Source organism: Chrysochloris asiatica, unplaced genomic scaffold (genome assembly GCF_000296735.1).
Source record: "Chrysochloris asiatica unplaced genomic scaffold, ChrAsi1.0 scaffold00009, whole genome shotgun sequence".
Lineage (NCBI taxonomy): Eukaryota > Metazoa > Chordata > Mammalia > Afrosoricida > Chrysochloridae > Chrysochloris > Chrysochloris asiatica.
This window is the reverse complement of record NW_006408527.1, coordinates 5,416,631-5,432,965: the sequence shown is the minus strand read 5'-3', so window position 1 is coordinate 5,432,965 and position 16,335 is coordinate 5,416,631. Positions and strand designations below refer to the sequence as shown.

Sequence of the window (16,335 nt, the reverse complement as noted above, 5' to 3'; positions counted from 1 at the left end):
TGGAAGAGGGTTTGCCCTGAGGGGACCCGACCACTTGTCTTGATGTCTCCCGGGTGAGCAACTTGCTTGCTCTTGTAGTAATCAGTCGGTCTTAGTTATTATTTTGTACTTTTCCTGTTGGTGTTTCTTTCAAGAAGTATCTTTGGTTCTTGTGGCCGCTCCAGGCTGGTCTGCTTGTCCTTTCCAGTGGAAATTTCGCACCTCAGAAGATCTTGGATGGGGTTCAGGATTCCACCTATAGTCTTATGTAATGTAGAGGCTCCTCAGGAAGCCTCCTTCATTAGGCGCAATGTAGTCCCATTTTAGGTATTCCAAGCTGTTATAGGCAGAAGATGGACTTACAAGCTTTCTATGGTGATATTTCTGGCTATTCCTTTGTCTCCCCCTCAAGTGTCTATTTTATAATGGTATGCCAGGGGAACCAAGTTTCAAAAGACAGCCAAGCATCTTAACATTATTTTCCCCCTTTTGCCCATTCCAACCATGTATCAATCCCTGTATCCCAGAGTCCTGTTGTTCCAAGGTTGTGCATACATCATTTTTTACAATGCAGTTTGCAGCCACTGTTGTGTCTGCTTAGTTTTTCCTTAAAAAAAAAAAAGGTCAACCTGGCTTTTTAGGTGCTGCTACTCTGTCATCATGGCTTAGTGCCAGATAGTGATTGTTCAGAGTTTGTAACTAAACTGTGTGAGTCAGTGAGGTTTCCAGTAGTTACTGAGGGTATCTGATTGTGGGCTAGAGTATGTATTCAAAGCTCAGGCCTCTTATAAGTGTATCTTTGCTTTCAGTTTCTGCCTGTGCAAGGCCTTTGTACAGCCAGGGCTGAGTAGACAATTGGACCCTCTCTCATTTCTTGTATATATGTGTGCAGCCTTTGAGGCTTCTAAGAGTATTTGGGAACTTACCAGAGCACACTATGGCTGTCTTGTTTCCTGAACCTCCCTGTTAAATTTTTGGCTAACTTATTGTTTACCACTGATTACTGTTTTCAACAGTTTCCCTGTCATAAGACTTTTCAGTGGTGCCAGCCCACTCCCGCAAAAGGAAAGCTATTCAAATTCACATCTACCACTCAGTGGTATTGAAGGACTAGGTGGGAATAGTTTTTGTTAAAACTTCATATACCCTTGCTTCTCTTTCTGGGAATTCCATATCTTTTCTTGTGTAAATGCCAAATTGTTTTACATCTGTAGTCAGTTTCCAGGGTATATTTTTAACCCTTCACTGAGCTGCCACCTAGCCAGCCTACTGTACAGCTGAAGACTTTGTGCTTAGGTCACTCTTTGTAAGTGTAGCTTTTTGATATAACAATCAGAATCATCTGGAAATTGCTGAAATATAGATTCCTGCACCATATCTTGTATTAATTAGCCCATATCATTTGGAAGAGGTTTTGGAAATCTGTGTTTTGCTTTTGTTTTAAATTGTCAACATTGATTAAATGTGACTTACAATCCTTGCTGACACTGTAGGGTAGTCCTTGATTTATGATGAGTTATGATGACCTGTGAGGAGCATGGCAGCGCTGTAAAACATATGTAGGGAGCCGCAGAAACCCTATAAAGGGTTGCTATGAGTTAGAACTAACTTGATGGCACTTAATGATGATCTGCAGTTACTACCATACCCTCCTTTTTTGGTACATTATATTGTTAGTAACATGTACTACATTACAATGTTGCATGGTTTACTTTACTGATCTACTATTCTCATACCAGCCCCCATAGACAAGCACAGGCCATATTTGTAAAGATTCTATTAATAAACGACAGGAATAATGAGAAATAAAGAAAACAAAGAGGTGTTTGATTTACATCAGCACTGCATTGCAACAGCATTGTTGGAACGGAACCGCGCAGTCAGTTGTAAACTGCCTGTACATTGTACTTGGTGGGTATTTTTAATACGTACAGTGACGTGTATGTTCTTTTGAGTTCCACATAGTTACAGTAACACCTATTTTCTTATTTTAGTTATTTTAAAACTATACTTATTTTTCATTTGGTGTGAATCCACTATTTTCTTATTGTAATTTCATCGCTATTCAATAGTCAAAATAGCTAAGTAGTACTACTTGTAAACAGTGAAATAATAGGCATTTATAAAAGCAAATGTCAGCATTTGCCACCCTTTTGAAATGGCATGAATTGTATGCATTATTACATTTTTTTTATAACTGCATAAATAATGGAGATTAGTATTGAGACTTCTTGTTAATCTGACTCTGAATTGGGTTTTAGCTTTAATAATAAGCTTCTGTTTTATTCTCTTTGTCTTGGACATATATTTTCTGCTCTAGCATCCCTGGAACTAGGGCTCTGTTTTGTTTTGTTTGGACTTCTCCTCAAACTCCCCCCAAATAACTGTTTGACCTAAAACTTATGTTTGACATCTGGGCCCAGTCAGTTGCTGCAAATCTTTTGTGATGTTAATTTTGGGAACAAGGTGGGTGTAGATAGGCATCTGTAGTATGTCATAGTAGCTGATTAGACACCAGTTGCATATTACAGTAGGTTATGTTCAAGGGAAGCAAGGTTAAATTAGTTTTGTTTGTTGTTGTTAGATGCCATTGAGTCAGTTTTGACTCATAGTGACCCAGTGCACAACAGAGTAAAACACCGCCCAGTCATGCACCAGCTTCACAATTGTTTTGTTGGGGCCCATTGTTGCTGCTGCTGTGTCAATTCATCTCACCCACGCTCGTCTTCTCTTTCATTCACTCTCCACTTTTCCAAACATGATGTCCTTTTGGTGTGGTGCTGCAGGTAAATGCACTGTATTGCATAGTCGGTTTGAACCACAAAGTTGGCGGTTCAAGTTCACCAGCTGCTTCTCAGAAACCCTGTACAGGTTTGCTATGAGTCCAAACTGACTTGATAGCACTCAGCAACATTCCTGTCTAACAGTATGTTTTAAGTCCAAGAGAAAGTCTCCCCATCCTCACTTCTAAGGAGCATTCTGACTGTACTTCTTCCAAGACGGATTTGTTTGTTCTTCTGGTACTACATGATACTTTTGATATTTTTCACAATACTACTATAATTCAAATGCATCAATTCTTCCACAGTCTTCCTTATTCATTGCCCAACTTTCACATGCATATGAGATAATTGAAAATACTTTTGAGATTGAGTCAGGCCCATTTTAGTCCTCAAAGTGTCATCTTTCTTCTTGAACACTTTAAAGAGGTCTTGTGCAGCAGATTTACCTAATGCAATATGTCATTTCTTGACTGCTGCTTCTGTGAGTGTTGATTGTGGATTCAAGCAAAATGAAGTCTTTGACAACTTCAATCTTTTCTTTGTTTATCATGATGTTATTTAATACATTATTTGTGAGGATTTTCATTTTCTTTGTACTGAAGTGCAATCCATATTGAAAGGCTGTGGTCTTTGATCTTCATCAATAAGTATTTCAAGTCCTCTTTGCTTCAGGCAAGCAAAGTTGTATCAACTGCATATCACAGGTTGTTAATGTGTCTTCCTCCAGTCCTAACTGCATGTTCTTATTCATATAATACAGTTTCTCAAATTATTTGCTTAGCATGCAGATTGAATAAGTAGGGTGAAAGAATACAACCTTGATACACACCCTTTCTGATTTGAAACCGTTGAGTGTCCCCTTGTTTTGTTCTAACAACTCACTCTTGGTGTGTGTTCAGATTCCTCATGAATACAAGTGCGTTGGAATACCAGTTCTTTGCAATGTTATCTATAGTTTGTTATGATCCATAATGGTCAAATATTTTGCATAGTCAATAAAGCAAAAGTAAGTATCTTTCCTGGTATTCTCTACTTTCAGCCAAGATCGATCTGATGTCAGCAATGCTACACCTCATTCCATCCAGTTAATACAGTGCATTAATTCTTCTGAATCTGGCTTGAATTTTTGACAGCTCTCTGTGGATGTACTGCTGCAGCCGTTTTTGAATTACCTTCAACAAAATTTTGCTTACATGTGATATTAATGGTATTGTTTGATGACTTCTGCATTCTCTTGGGTCACCTTTCTTTGGAATGGGTACAAATATGGATCTCTTTCAATATGTTGACCAGATAGCTGTCTTCCATTTTTTTTGGCATAGACGAGTGAGCGCCTCCAGTCCTGTATCAGTTTGTTGAAACATTTCAGTTTATATTCCATCAATTCCTAGAGCCCTGTTAGTTGCCAATACCTTCAGTGTGGCTTGGATGTCTTCCTTCATTACCATCAGTTCTTGATCATATTTTACCTCTTGAAAGGGTTGAACATCGACCAGTTCTTTTTAGTAGTGGCTTTTATCTTCCATCTTCTTTTTCTTTTTTTGGATTAACAGTTTATTATGATGAATGTCATTTTAAAACATCAGTCCATTAAACCATGTGGAAATAAGTATGCAAAAAGTCTGCAAAACAAAACTTACTTTAAACATGTTTCAGAGTAGATAGAATCCCAGATTATTCACTTGCTTCATTATTATGCCATGGCAGCTAAGTAATCTGTAACTTAAGTTGGAGTAAACCTCCTTCATCCAGCTTCATTGCAGATACCAACTACTATGTTATCGTCTGTCATTTGCCCTTCAAAGCTTTCCTTTAGGGTTAAGGTATGGATGGCATCTTCAAGTTCTAGATCTTTTCTCCAGGAATGTTTTTTCCCATTCACATAGTTCTTCTCCGTTTCTGTGGCTTTCCAGGCAAAGTAGGCTCCAGATGGATCTGACTGAAATAAATAAGGTCGCCCCTCATTCCAACCACAAGTAAGTAAAGAAACTCCAAACGGACGTATACCACCTGACTGGGTGTATTCCTGCATTACAGAAGCTACTCTCTGGATCAGCTGTGCCGTGGGCTCTTGGTAAACAAGATAGTACTGCTGAGCTAGTTTTCAAGCTCTGTGTACAAGTATTCTGTAATCTGGGCCCATGCCACCATACCCTAAACCGATATGCTTGGTGATTGGTTCCACTTTGTACACTTCACTCATAGTACAGAATGGATTTCTGTTTCTTTTCAGTTGCTAACATCACACCATTTGCAGCTTTAATGCCTACTGAAAGGGCTCCTCCAGCTACAGCAACCAAGGCATATTCAATCTGGACAAGTTTACCGGGCGGGCTGAATGTTGTCAGTGAAAAGCAGTAACCACACTTCGCCATCTTTTCCTGGAGAGCCAAACTCATCTTTTTTTCTTTAAAAAGTTTTTATTGTGATTTGAGTGAAAGTTTACAGGGCAAATCATAAGTATTACATTCAACAAGTCATATATTTTGTTTCATTACAATGATTATAATTCCCTCCATGTGGCATCAGTTAATAGTATTTCTCTATTCATTTTAGCTTTTTTTTTTTTTAAACACTTAGGCATATATAATATTTACACCACCAAAGGGCACATTCTACAAGCCTGCCTCCTGGTCGGCAGCTCTCAGTCCTTCTCTTTCCATGAATCTAGAGTCATCAGATGCTCCCTCTCTCCATGACCCCATCTCAGCCTTCATCTTTGGTGTCCCTGCTTCTCTGGACTGGGTCCTGCATTCCGGTTGTGCTCTTTTCTCTTGGTGGTCCTAGGGTCCTCTGTTTCTGGAATGCTCCATCTTCTTTTGATGCTTTCTGTCTCATTTTGATTTGAGGCTTGAATTTTTTCTTCAGTTCTTTTAGCTTGAGAAATGCTGAGTGTGTTCTTTCTTTTGGGTTTTTTAACTACAGGTCTTTGTACTTTTTATTATAATACTTTAAATGCTGCCAAGTTGGTTCTGACTCATAGCGACCCTGCATAGGGTTTCTGAGGAATTTTAGTATATTCTGTTTGAAAATAAAATAGCTCATTTTGGAAAGATTCCTATCACAATAAAGAATCCAATAAGCTTGGCTTTCTGAGGATGAATTTTTTGTTATCTCTAAAATAACAAAATAGAAACTCCTGTTCTTTGAGCATCCTTATTACCACAATTTTTAAATAAGAGCATAGTCATGTAGATATTTGTTTGTTAAAAAGAGAGGAACCCTTAGAAAAATATTATAGGACTATGTCTTCATTCTTAATCTTCTTCAACCTTCAGGGATGCCCATCTGGGAATGATTATTAGTGTATAATGTCAATATTTGTCATAGTAATAATAATAATTATAGACGTATTTCTTTTGGTGGTATCTGTCACTCATGTAATTAGAATTCCAGCAAGATAAATTTAATCTGAAACATAGTTTATTTGGGGCAGGATTTAGGTAGGTCTTCGTTTGTTGGTCTCATGTAGAAGATTTATGTCTCTGGTTGGTCTAGAATGGGATGGATATTGTACTATTAAAAACACTGAAGCCTCCCAATTTCTGTTAATACCTAGGAGGCTTAACATACTGTAAACCCATTGGCATAAAGTACTGTGTTTCCAGCAGATTTATAGCTGAATGAAGAAAGTCTGGATGGGTAGCTCTCTGGCATATGCTTCTTGAATTGTTGGCTATTTGGTGTCTACTTTTATGTTGATTATCTCATGTTTTAATGACAAAAGTGTTTACTGGAAATTATAGCTTGAAAAAGAGCTATTTTTTCTGCTCCTACAAAAAACTAGGTAAAGGATTGGTGTGGGGTAAAGTAGCTTTGGAGTTTTATATTCTGATTGTATGAACAGTAAACAGAGCATCTAAAATAACCACTTGCACATTGCAACAAACACATCATCATTTGCTTAAAAAAGAGTTATAATTACAGTTGACGAAGCATGGACACCATAAAAAATGCATTAGTTTGACTTGACACATTAATTACCTGTTTTTGCAGATGTTTTTATGTATTGTTGTGTGAACAGTTTACAAAATAATTACAGGAAAGTCATATGGAAAATAAACTAAGTGGGTGGTTTCTCATCTAAATATTTTCATTCATGTGAATCTGTGAGGCGCAGCTGCTCCATAGCAAAAACAGAGAGTAAGAGGAGGATTCTCTAAGGTTTTAAATTAAAAAAATTTTATCAGACGATCTCTTTCATCAGTATCACTGTATCTTTATAATTTTAGCAATGCAGTTTTAAAATATTAAAATAAAAGGGTTGGTTTAAACTCAGTGATCACTGAAAAAAACCCTGGTTCTGGCCATAAGAAACAGAGGTATCCATAAGTGTAAAGAAAATGAAATGAAATCAGCAAACCTTAAATGGAAGACTGTAATTTCAGTACTAAAGGGTTAAGTGCTTTAAGAAAGAGTTCAGTGTTATTTTGTAATTACATGAGTTGCATGGTTTTATATAATGTAGAGCTCAGAATCTTAATAATTAAACTGAGTCTTATATAAATTACACAGAAACATATACTATATCTATTATTTTTTACTCATTGTGGAGTCCTGGTGTGACTCTATAGGATAAGGACTGGACTCTGGACTTCCAACCAAAATGTCGACAGTTCAAACCCACCCAGCTGCTCATTGGAAACCCTATATGAAGTTGCTGTGAGTTGAAACCAACTCGATGGCACTTAACAACATACCCATTGCAGTTCAGTTGATTCTGACTCATAGTGACCCTGCATAGAGTTTCTGAGTTTTTTCATTTTATCTTTTATCTGAAAGCATCAATCTACTTTTTTTCAGAAGCTTACTGTGCTGCCACTAGTAACCTCAAAATGTGTTTCATATGAAAAATAACCTGATCATTGTGCCAGACCTAACATACTTTCATGAGCCATTAAGAAACACATCTTCCCAAATTATAATTGTCAAGAGAGTAAATAGTTTGTAGTCTTCATTCTAATTACAGTGACCAGCAATATCTTAGCATATCTGTGCTATATTTTCCTCATTGATACTCTTTATGATACTTTTTCATAAAATGAAATCAAAACAGAGTCTCTTTTAAGTCCAGTTACACCATTTCCAAAGGAGCTCTGTAGCACAGTGGTTATGAGTTGGGGTGCTAACCTCAAGGTTGGTGTTGTAGTGAAGTGCCGTTGAGTCGGTTCCAACCTATAACGACCCTGTATAGGGTTTCCGAGGAGCAGCTGGTGAACTTGAACCATCGACCTTGCAGTTCCAAATGGATTTGCAGTCTGGCACATTAACCCACAGTGCTACACCAGGACTCCAACCTCAAGGTTAGCAGTTCATATATACCAGCTGTTCTGTGGCAGAAAGATGAGGCTTTCTGCTCCTGTAAGGAATTCTAGCCTCAGAAACCCTGTGTATGGTTGCTATGAGTTGGGACTGACTCCACGGCACACTTCCACCGTCATCATCATGCCACTTCCAAACTGTGTTCCTTTACATTCCTTTTGTATGTGTTTCACCTACACAGATCATGAAGACAGTGATTACATACCTCTCTGATATGCATTTTCATTTATCCATTCCTTTTTTTTTTTCAAAGACAATTTTATTGAGGGTGTCATGTGTTAGTGTTCTAAAACACTGCTGAGATGACTGTAAACACTGAGACTGAGGTGACAGTGTGCCTGAAGCAGAATAGATGGTCAGTAACTATGGCACAGGGATGGGACAGGAAGAAGTATGGTGAACTTTTTCACTCTGGCAGTTTCGTTTAAGTAAGCTGATTGCTGGAGAGGTGTAAATATGGAGACAGTTTTTCATGTTAAAGCAGTCTTATGAAAAATGAGTTTGGTCCTGCAGTGATTATGGTATGCAGTAAAGTCAATTTAATTCTTAAGGTGGGGATACATTAAAAGGGGTGTACATATCATGAATCAATGTCATGATATCAAAGAAACAGTTTTTGGATTCTAGATTTTCCCATGGGATTTCTGCCTTTCAAGTTGTCTCTTCTAGCTTTTGTGGGGCCTGGGGGACTTTCCATATTTACTATTATGGCAGATAAAAAATTTTAAGTTTATGTGACATTTTATATCCAATTTTCTCCCTGTTTTATTTTTTATTCCTTTCATAAGGCAAACTCCTTAGTTTTGATTTTCTCTCTCTTTCCAGCCCCCTCACTAGCACTTCTAAATCTTTTTATATTAATCTTTTAGAAACCATCCTACTTTATAACATGTTATCATTATTATTATTATTATTTACAAGAGTTTGTTACTGGTGTGGTGCTGTGGGCTAAGGCACTGGACTGCAAGGTCACTTTGAACTGCAAGATTGTTGGTACAAGCTCACCTTGAACCAATTCAAGGTTGCTATGTGTCGATACAGAGTTGATGACACTTAACAACATAACAACAAAAAACTTGCCACGGAATGTTGTTTTCAAAGGGAACAGTTGGTAGATGATTTGTTTTTTTGATAAACAATGAACTTTAAGCAATTGCTCTTGAGTCGATTTGGACTCATGGCAATCCTGTGTATCATAGTAGGGTTTTCAGTGGCTAACTTTTTGGAAGTAGATCACCAGACCGTTTGTCTGAGGTGCTTCTGGATGGACTCAAACCTCCAACCTTTCAGTAGCAGCCAAATGCATTAACTATTCGCACCACACAGGGACTTCCTTTTATACTTGTAAGCCAAGAGAAATAAGTTAGGTAGCAGAAAGATATGGTGGAGTGTCAGAGAAGGCTATTTCTGTACTCATTTAATACTCTGTGATCTAATGATGTGCTAGTTTTCATTCAATATTACTGTTAGTGGAAAAGCTGCTAAACAATAAATGCAAGGAAGCAAAATTGAGGCAAATGGGGGAACATGAATATTAATATGACTTTCACTTTTACTATTCTTTAGTGGCTCTTTGAACTTCCAGCGGTCACATAACACTAGGTTTTAAACAAACATTAAGGGGTCCGTTAAATGCAAATGTGAAGATGACTTCTGGCTGACTGGTTCAGGTTATGCTGGAAAGACTGATGGCTCCAGAGTTGTAGTGTTGTGTTGAACCATAATTTATTGTTCTCCTCAAGGTTGCCTTTTGTTGTCAGAACACTTAACATAAGGCAGAAATGGTAGGCTATACCTGAAAAGAACAAAACAGAATTAAATATAATAATTCAACACTGAAAAAAAAAAAAAAAAACTATAACCGTCAAGGCCATCTCAAACAGAAGGATTCTTTTATGTGACTAAAGTTGTTTAAAAACAAAACAAAAAAATAGAAACTTATTCCAGCAAACCCAGGTTGATTTGGGTGTTCTTTCTAATATGATACATTTTAGAAACCATCCTACTTTGTAAAATATTATTATTATTTATAAGAGTTTGTTACTGGTGTGGTGCTGTGGGCTAAGGCACTGGACTGTAAGGTCACTTTGAACTGCAAGATTGGTGGTACAAGCTCACCTTGAACCAATTCATGAAAAGCATTTATGCTTGACCAAGAACACATTGACAGAGGACCTACTTGAGGGTATTTGTGGAGTAGAGAAATAGAGGCAATAAAAAAAAAACAAGGTGTGACTAAGTAGAATTTCATGTGTGAATTAAGTTCTGTAATAAAAATCAAGCATGGTCAAAATACCCTTAAAATCCTTTTATTTAAAATGTCCATAATGTCCAGAACTAAAGTACTAAGTCATCCTATTATCTCTCCAGAAATGCATCCTGGTCAGTTCTTCTGTCAGCACTTTCCTTTGTGGCATAAATGATGGGGAGGTTTGCTTTATTACTCTTTAGTAACCAAGAGTAGAATAGCAGAAGAATTACTTTTTGTTCTAGGTTACAAAACTGATTTTCTTTAGTTTAAAAGGTAAAAACAAATGTCTACTTTTTACAGGTAAATGAGAAAAGGTCTTTGTTTTCCAAAGGATGTTTGAGACTAGGTTTTCTCTTCTGTGTAGTATGAAATATACCTTTTTTAACGTTTTTTTACTGTGCGTCTTTCTGTCATTTTGGATTTCTTTCTTTTATGTGTCTGTTTTGCTCTGTTAATCTGCCTGACACCTTTCTCAAGTGTTCACATTTATTTTCTCTTTATTTTTGTTCCCATACTCTTTATGTACTTGTCCTATACTTTGTAAAATTTTGTTTGTTTTTTTTCTACTCAGAAACAGTTATTGTTGTTGTTATGTGCCGTGCAGTCAGTTCCAACTCATAGTGACCCTGTACAGGGTTTCCGATGCTGTAAATCTTTATGAGAGCGGATTGCCTCATCTTTCTCCCATGGAACAGCTGGTAGTTTTGAACTGCTGACCTTGAGGTTCGCAGCCTGATTCGTAACCACTACACTACCAGAGTACAAATAATAAAATTCAGTTACTTTTATTTGTATTAAAGGTAGCTTGTATGTTGTCTGAGTATGTTGTCTGAAGACCTATTTTAGGTTCAGTTGCTTATCTTAATTATGTAACTGAGAAAGACGTACTTCCCTGAACGTTAGTTCCCTCAGTTATATAAGGAAAATGATGTATCGCTTATAAATGAGAATATGAATGAAGAGAAGAATGAAAGGGTACCAAGTTTGATGGCTTCTGGATAAGTTAGAATGTTAGGATTCAATATCTAAGACTCTGATAATTTTTTTTGTGTGGCTCAAGTCAGCTAGCTAGTACCATGAGAAATGCTGGATAATCCAATGCTTCTAATTGATATAAAGTGGACCAAGGAAGCTAGGTAGCCACAATATACACAACTTTCATTATGCACCACGGTTTCTTTTTCTTTTTTAATGCTTTGTTGTGAATTGTATGATAGTTTACATGGGAGGATGTTAGCTTCACATTGGTCCCGTCGTATATCATTTCCTTGCCATGGTTACAATCCCCTCCATGCATCATCCATCAACCAGAGGGTATACCCTGCAAACCTGTCTCCTGGTCTTCCGAACACAGTCCCTCTCCCTCTCTGGGTCCAAAAGCCCCCAGGTGATCCATCTCCCCACATCATCTTCTTTGCCTCCATCCCTGGCATCACTGCTTCTCTGGGTAGGGTTCCTTTCTCTGCTCTTCTCCCTTGATGGTCCCAGGGACCTCCATTCCTAGACTGAAAAATTAATCACTCCCCTCCTTTTGCTACAGAACGTCTACCTTTACATTTCCAGCCCTTACAATCAGTCCTGATAACAATTATTCACTATTGTATCACAAGAGACCTATCCGCATCTCCTTTCATCAGCCCCGACTAGACAGAATGGATACTACTCAGTGGAGATTCTACCTTGCTCCATGCCCTCTGGATCTAGGTTCCCTCTTGAAAGCTTGTAAGCCAGTCATTTCTTGCCTCTGTAGCCCTCCCCCCAACCACCATTCTGGGTAGCCAATGTCCAAGTTGCCTATCTCTGCCCTATCCATGTGTGGAAGGGGTGGGAATGATCTTCACTGTGAAGCTTTGTTCCCTCTTTTGAGCTATTGCTTCCATAGGTGTATGTCAAGTTCATCAAATTGTATCAGATTACTATTTTTTCCCTCCTCTTTCTTATTCTGGTTGAGTTCTGATCATCCAGTCATTGAAGCCAGGTCAAGTAGGTATTATCTGCAAGTTTGGGTGTAGTTATGCATGTGCCCTCTCTTCTTATCAGCTGGACGCTTACTCTCCACTCTAGTCCTTTGTGGCTGTGTCACTGACTCTGGGTCCAAGAGTCGCTAGGACTTGCCACACTGCTGTCCAACCAGGTCTCCATGCAGGTTCACAGGAGTCTATTGAGCATTGTAGGGCTTAGCTTGCAGCTTCATTGCTACTTCTCCCTCACTTCCCCTTATTGGTGACGAACGTGGTCACCAATCAGAGCATGTATTCCCATTGAGTCTTAGTCTTAGAAGGGGGTTTATCCTGAGGGGGACCCTACCACTTGCCTTGATGTCTCCTGGGCTGTTTGTTCTTGTAGTAATCAGTCCGTCTACCTATATTGTTTTGCATTTTTCCTGTTGGTCTTTCAGGAAGTATCTTCTGTTTTTCTGGCCGTTCCAAGCTGATCTGCTTGTCCTTTCAAGTGGGAGATTCTGGATGCTGTTCAGGATTGCACCTATGGTCTTGTGTAATGCAGAGGCTCCGCAGGAAGCCTCCTTCACTGGGCAGATTGTAGCCCCATTGTAGGTATTCTTTCAGGAAGTATCTTCTGTTTTTCTGGCTGTTCCAAGGTGAGCTGCTTGTCCTTTCAAGTGGGAGATTCTGGATGCTGTTCGGGATTGCACCTATGGTCTTGTGTAATGCAGAGGCTCCGCAGGAAGCCTACTTCACTGGGCACATTGTAGCCCCATTTTAGGTATTCCAGTCAGTTATAGGAAGAAGACGGACTTACAAGCTTTCTATGTTGATATTTCTGCCTATTCCTGTCTCTCCTCCTCCAGTTTCTATTTTATAGTGGTATGCCAGAGAAACCATGATTCAGAAGACAGCCAAGCATTTTAAGATTGTTTCTCCGTTTTTCCCATTCCAACCAACCACGGTTTCTTGACATAAAGATTATTAAGCAGTGTTTCTGTTGTTGTTGAGTGCTGTAGAGTCAATTCCAACTCATAGCAACCTATATAGGGTTTCTGAGGAATGGCTGGTTAGTTTGAACCAACATCCTTGAGGTTCAAACTGACCTTGAGGTCCAGTGCTTTATCCCACAGCACCACACCAGGACTCCACAGTAAGTAGTGTAGACAACCTTTTCTCTTTTGAATGACATAACCAAAAATATAAAAATAAAACCAAACCTACTCTCATTAAGCCGATTCCGACTCACAGCAACCCTATGGGTCAGAATCGACTTGATGGCAGTAAGTTTCTGAGATTTTAAATCTTTACAGAAGTAGACAGCTGGTGGGTTTTAACCCGCTGGCCTTTCAGTTAGCAGTTCGCAGTTCAGTGCTTAATCCATGGTAACACTAGGGCATAGTCCAGAGGAAGTTCTTCTTCTGTCTGAATGATTAACATGTAACTTTAAGCACATTTTAAGAAGTGGTACAGTGGTTTAAATATTTGACTGCTAACCACAAAGTGGGTGGTTCAAAGCTACTAGCCACTCCATGGGAGAAGGATAAGTCTGTGTGCGTCTGTAGAGATTTACTGTCTTGGAAACCCTATTGAACACTTCTACTCTGTACTACAGAATTATTATGAGTTGGAATCGACTCAGTGGCAGTGAGTTTGATTATTTAAATAGCTTTTAATGACATTTTAAGAATTGTAACCTCCTTTGTTTCTTATTCTTAAAAAGTTTGTGTTTTACACACACACACACGCTACAGTGTTTATTGTTGTAGTAACTCATTGAAGATGCTGGCTGATTTTTAGATAAAATGCCCTGGTACAACCGGAATAAGACCTTCCCTATCTAATTAAGGAATCATCTGACTGATCTAATGAGCCTTTCCTCCTAGGCCAAGGTTAATCAGTAATGCCATTTTTACCCTATGTGTTAACCTTATTTGCAAACATATTCAGCATGCGATATGAGTTGAAGCTCACTAGGTACTCCTCAGAAACCCTATACAGGGTCGCTATGAATTGGAACTAACTCGACGGTACTTAACAACAGCATATGGGTTCAACAGAGTTTGACCCATATTCCAGAAGTTTCACTTCTTATAACTTTTCTCTTTTTGTCTGTTTCATGGATGAACTTAAATATCCTTAATTCTTCAGCAGTTGGTGTCTGACTGTAAAGAAAGGTGTAGCAAAATCCAGGCCTAAACTAAAAAGCCATCATAATTGGTAGCTGGCGCTTGTTTTCCACTGAAAATGACCAATTCTCCCTAGGGCCCTCCTGATAGTGGCTCCTAAGGATCACAGAAGTGGTCAAACTTCAGTACTCCTCCTCAGTACAGTACTGCTGAAGGCTGTGTCATAAGCTCAGAGGTCAGGTGCAGAAGAACTGGCAGCACCACTTCCTTCTGCTTTCATGACCTCTGCCCTCATCATATGCATGCAAAAGCTGGATAGTGAATAAGGAAGACCATAGAAGAATTGATGCTTCTGAGTTATGGTGTTAGAGGAGAAAATTAATAGTGCCATGGGCTGCCAAAAGAACCAACAGATCTGTGTTGGAAGAAGTGCAGCCAGCATGCTCCTTAGAGGCCAACATGACCAAACTTTGTCTCTCATACTTTGGACATATTGTCAGGGAGGACCCGTCCCTGGAGAGCAATATCATGTTTGGCAAGGTGGAGGGTCAGAGAAAAAGAGAAAGACTCCCAGTGACATGGATTGGCAATATGGCAGCATCAGTGGGGTCAAGTGTGGCAACAATTCTGAGGTTGGCCCAGGACCAGGCAGTGTTTCGTTCTGTTGTGCATAGGGTCGCTATGAGGGTACCAATTCGATGGCACCTAACAACAACAATAAAAACAACCCTCAATAGTGCCACTTTGATTTTCTTCTGTACTCGTTGTGAATAGTGGTGGCGGTGATGTGTTGTGGAGTCAGTAGTGACTCATATTGACCCTGCATAGGGTTTCTGAGGCTATAAGTCTTTACAAGAGCAGAAAGCCTCATCTTTTTCCCATGGAGCAGCTGGGAGTTTTGAATAGCTGACCTTGAGGTTAGCTGCCCAATTTGTAACCACTATGCTACCAGAGCTCCTTGTACTCTTTTATAGGAGGAGGTTTTAAAAAGTTAACGGGAAACTTCTATTATCTTTTAATTTCGTTTTCCCACAATCTTTTTGAAATCCTATCATTTATTTTTCCCTGTATTCTTATCTATTTTTTTTTACTTCTAATCTAGAAAGGTTATTGAATTTTCATGCTAAAATATGTATCTACTTTGAAAAAACTAAGTGTGTACCTAAGGAGTTCTGGTGGTGTAATGATTAAGTGCTTGGCTTCTAGCAAAAAGATCATTAGTTCAAATTCACTAGCTGCTCCTGAGGAGAAAAGCGGTCTACTTCCCTAGAGATTACAGCCTCAAGTACCCTCTGAGGGAGTTCTTTGTCTCCCTGGGTCACGAGAGTTGGAATTGACTTGATGACAGTGGGAAACATATATCTGGTTTTGTTACTCAGGAAATAATTAGTAGCCATGTGATCTAGATTGAAGGTTGAATTTCAGATACCTAGTTTTTCTTGAAAAAATAATCATCATGGGGTATGTGTTTGTATATGTGCACCTGTTTGCCTGTGGGTATATTTTCTTAAAATGAGGAAAGGGTGATAAGAAACTGATATAACAGAGATTATACCATCCTTAAATTTAAATCTGTCAGTTAAAAGCTCTTTTAAAGTCTGTGTATCAGTAAGTTAATCTATCAGAAGCATTTTGAAGCTCTATTGTTGTTTTGTAAGAAGTACCATTGAGTCAGTTCTGATTTTTAGTGACTCTGTATAAGATTTCCAAGGAGCAGCTGGTGGGTTTGAACTGTTGATCTTGTGTTTCACAGTCCAGTGTTGACCCTACAGCACGACACTGGAAATTTATAGGTCCATTATTTTTTCTTTTCAGTCCTTACAACCCTTGTAATACATCAGTTAACAGGTAGTTTCCATCTTTGCCTACTGACGTTGATCAGCAGTGTTTGTGATCCCCTTTTTTAAAGGACCGAGAAGAAAGGAGTC

General features: G+C 38.7%; 1 protein-coding gene and 1 pseudogene across 3 annotated transcripts in view; one reads left to right on the top strand and one right to left on the bottom strand.

The window, feature by feature from the left end:
• The window catches only part of RPS6KC1 (ribosomal protein S6 kinase, 52kDa, polypeptide 1), a 299,319-nt gene that overhangs the window by 164,093 nt on the left and 118,891 nt on the right, over positions 1–16,335 (top strand). The window lies entirely within an intron of this gene.
• On the bottom strand, positions 4,456–5,137 carry LOC102842657 (annotated as a pseudogene).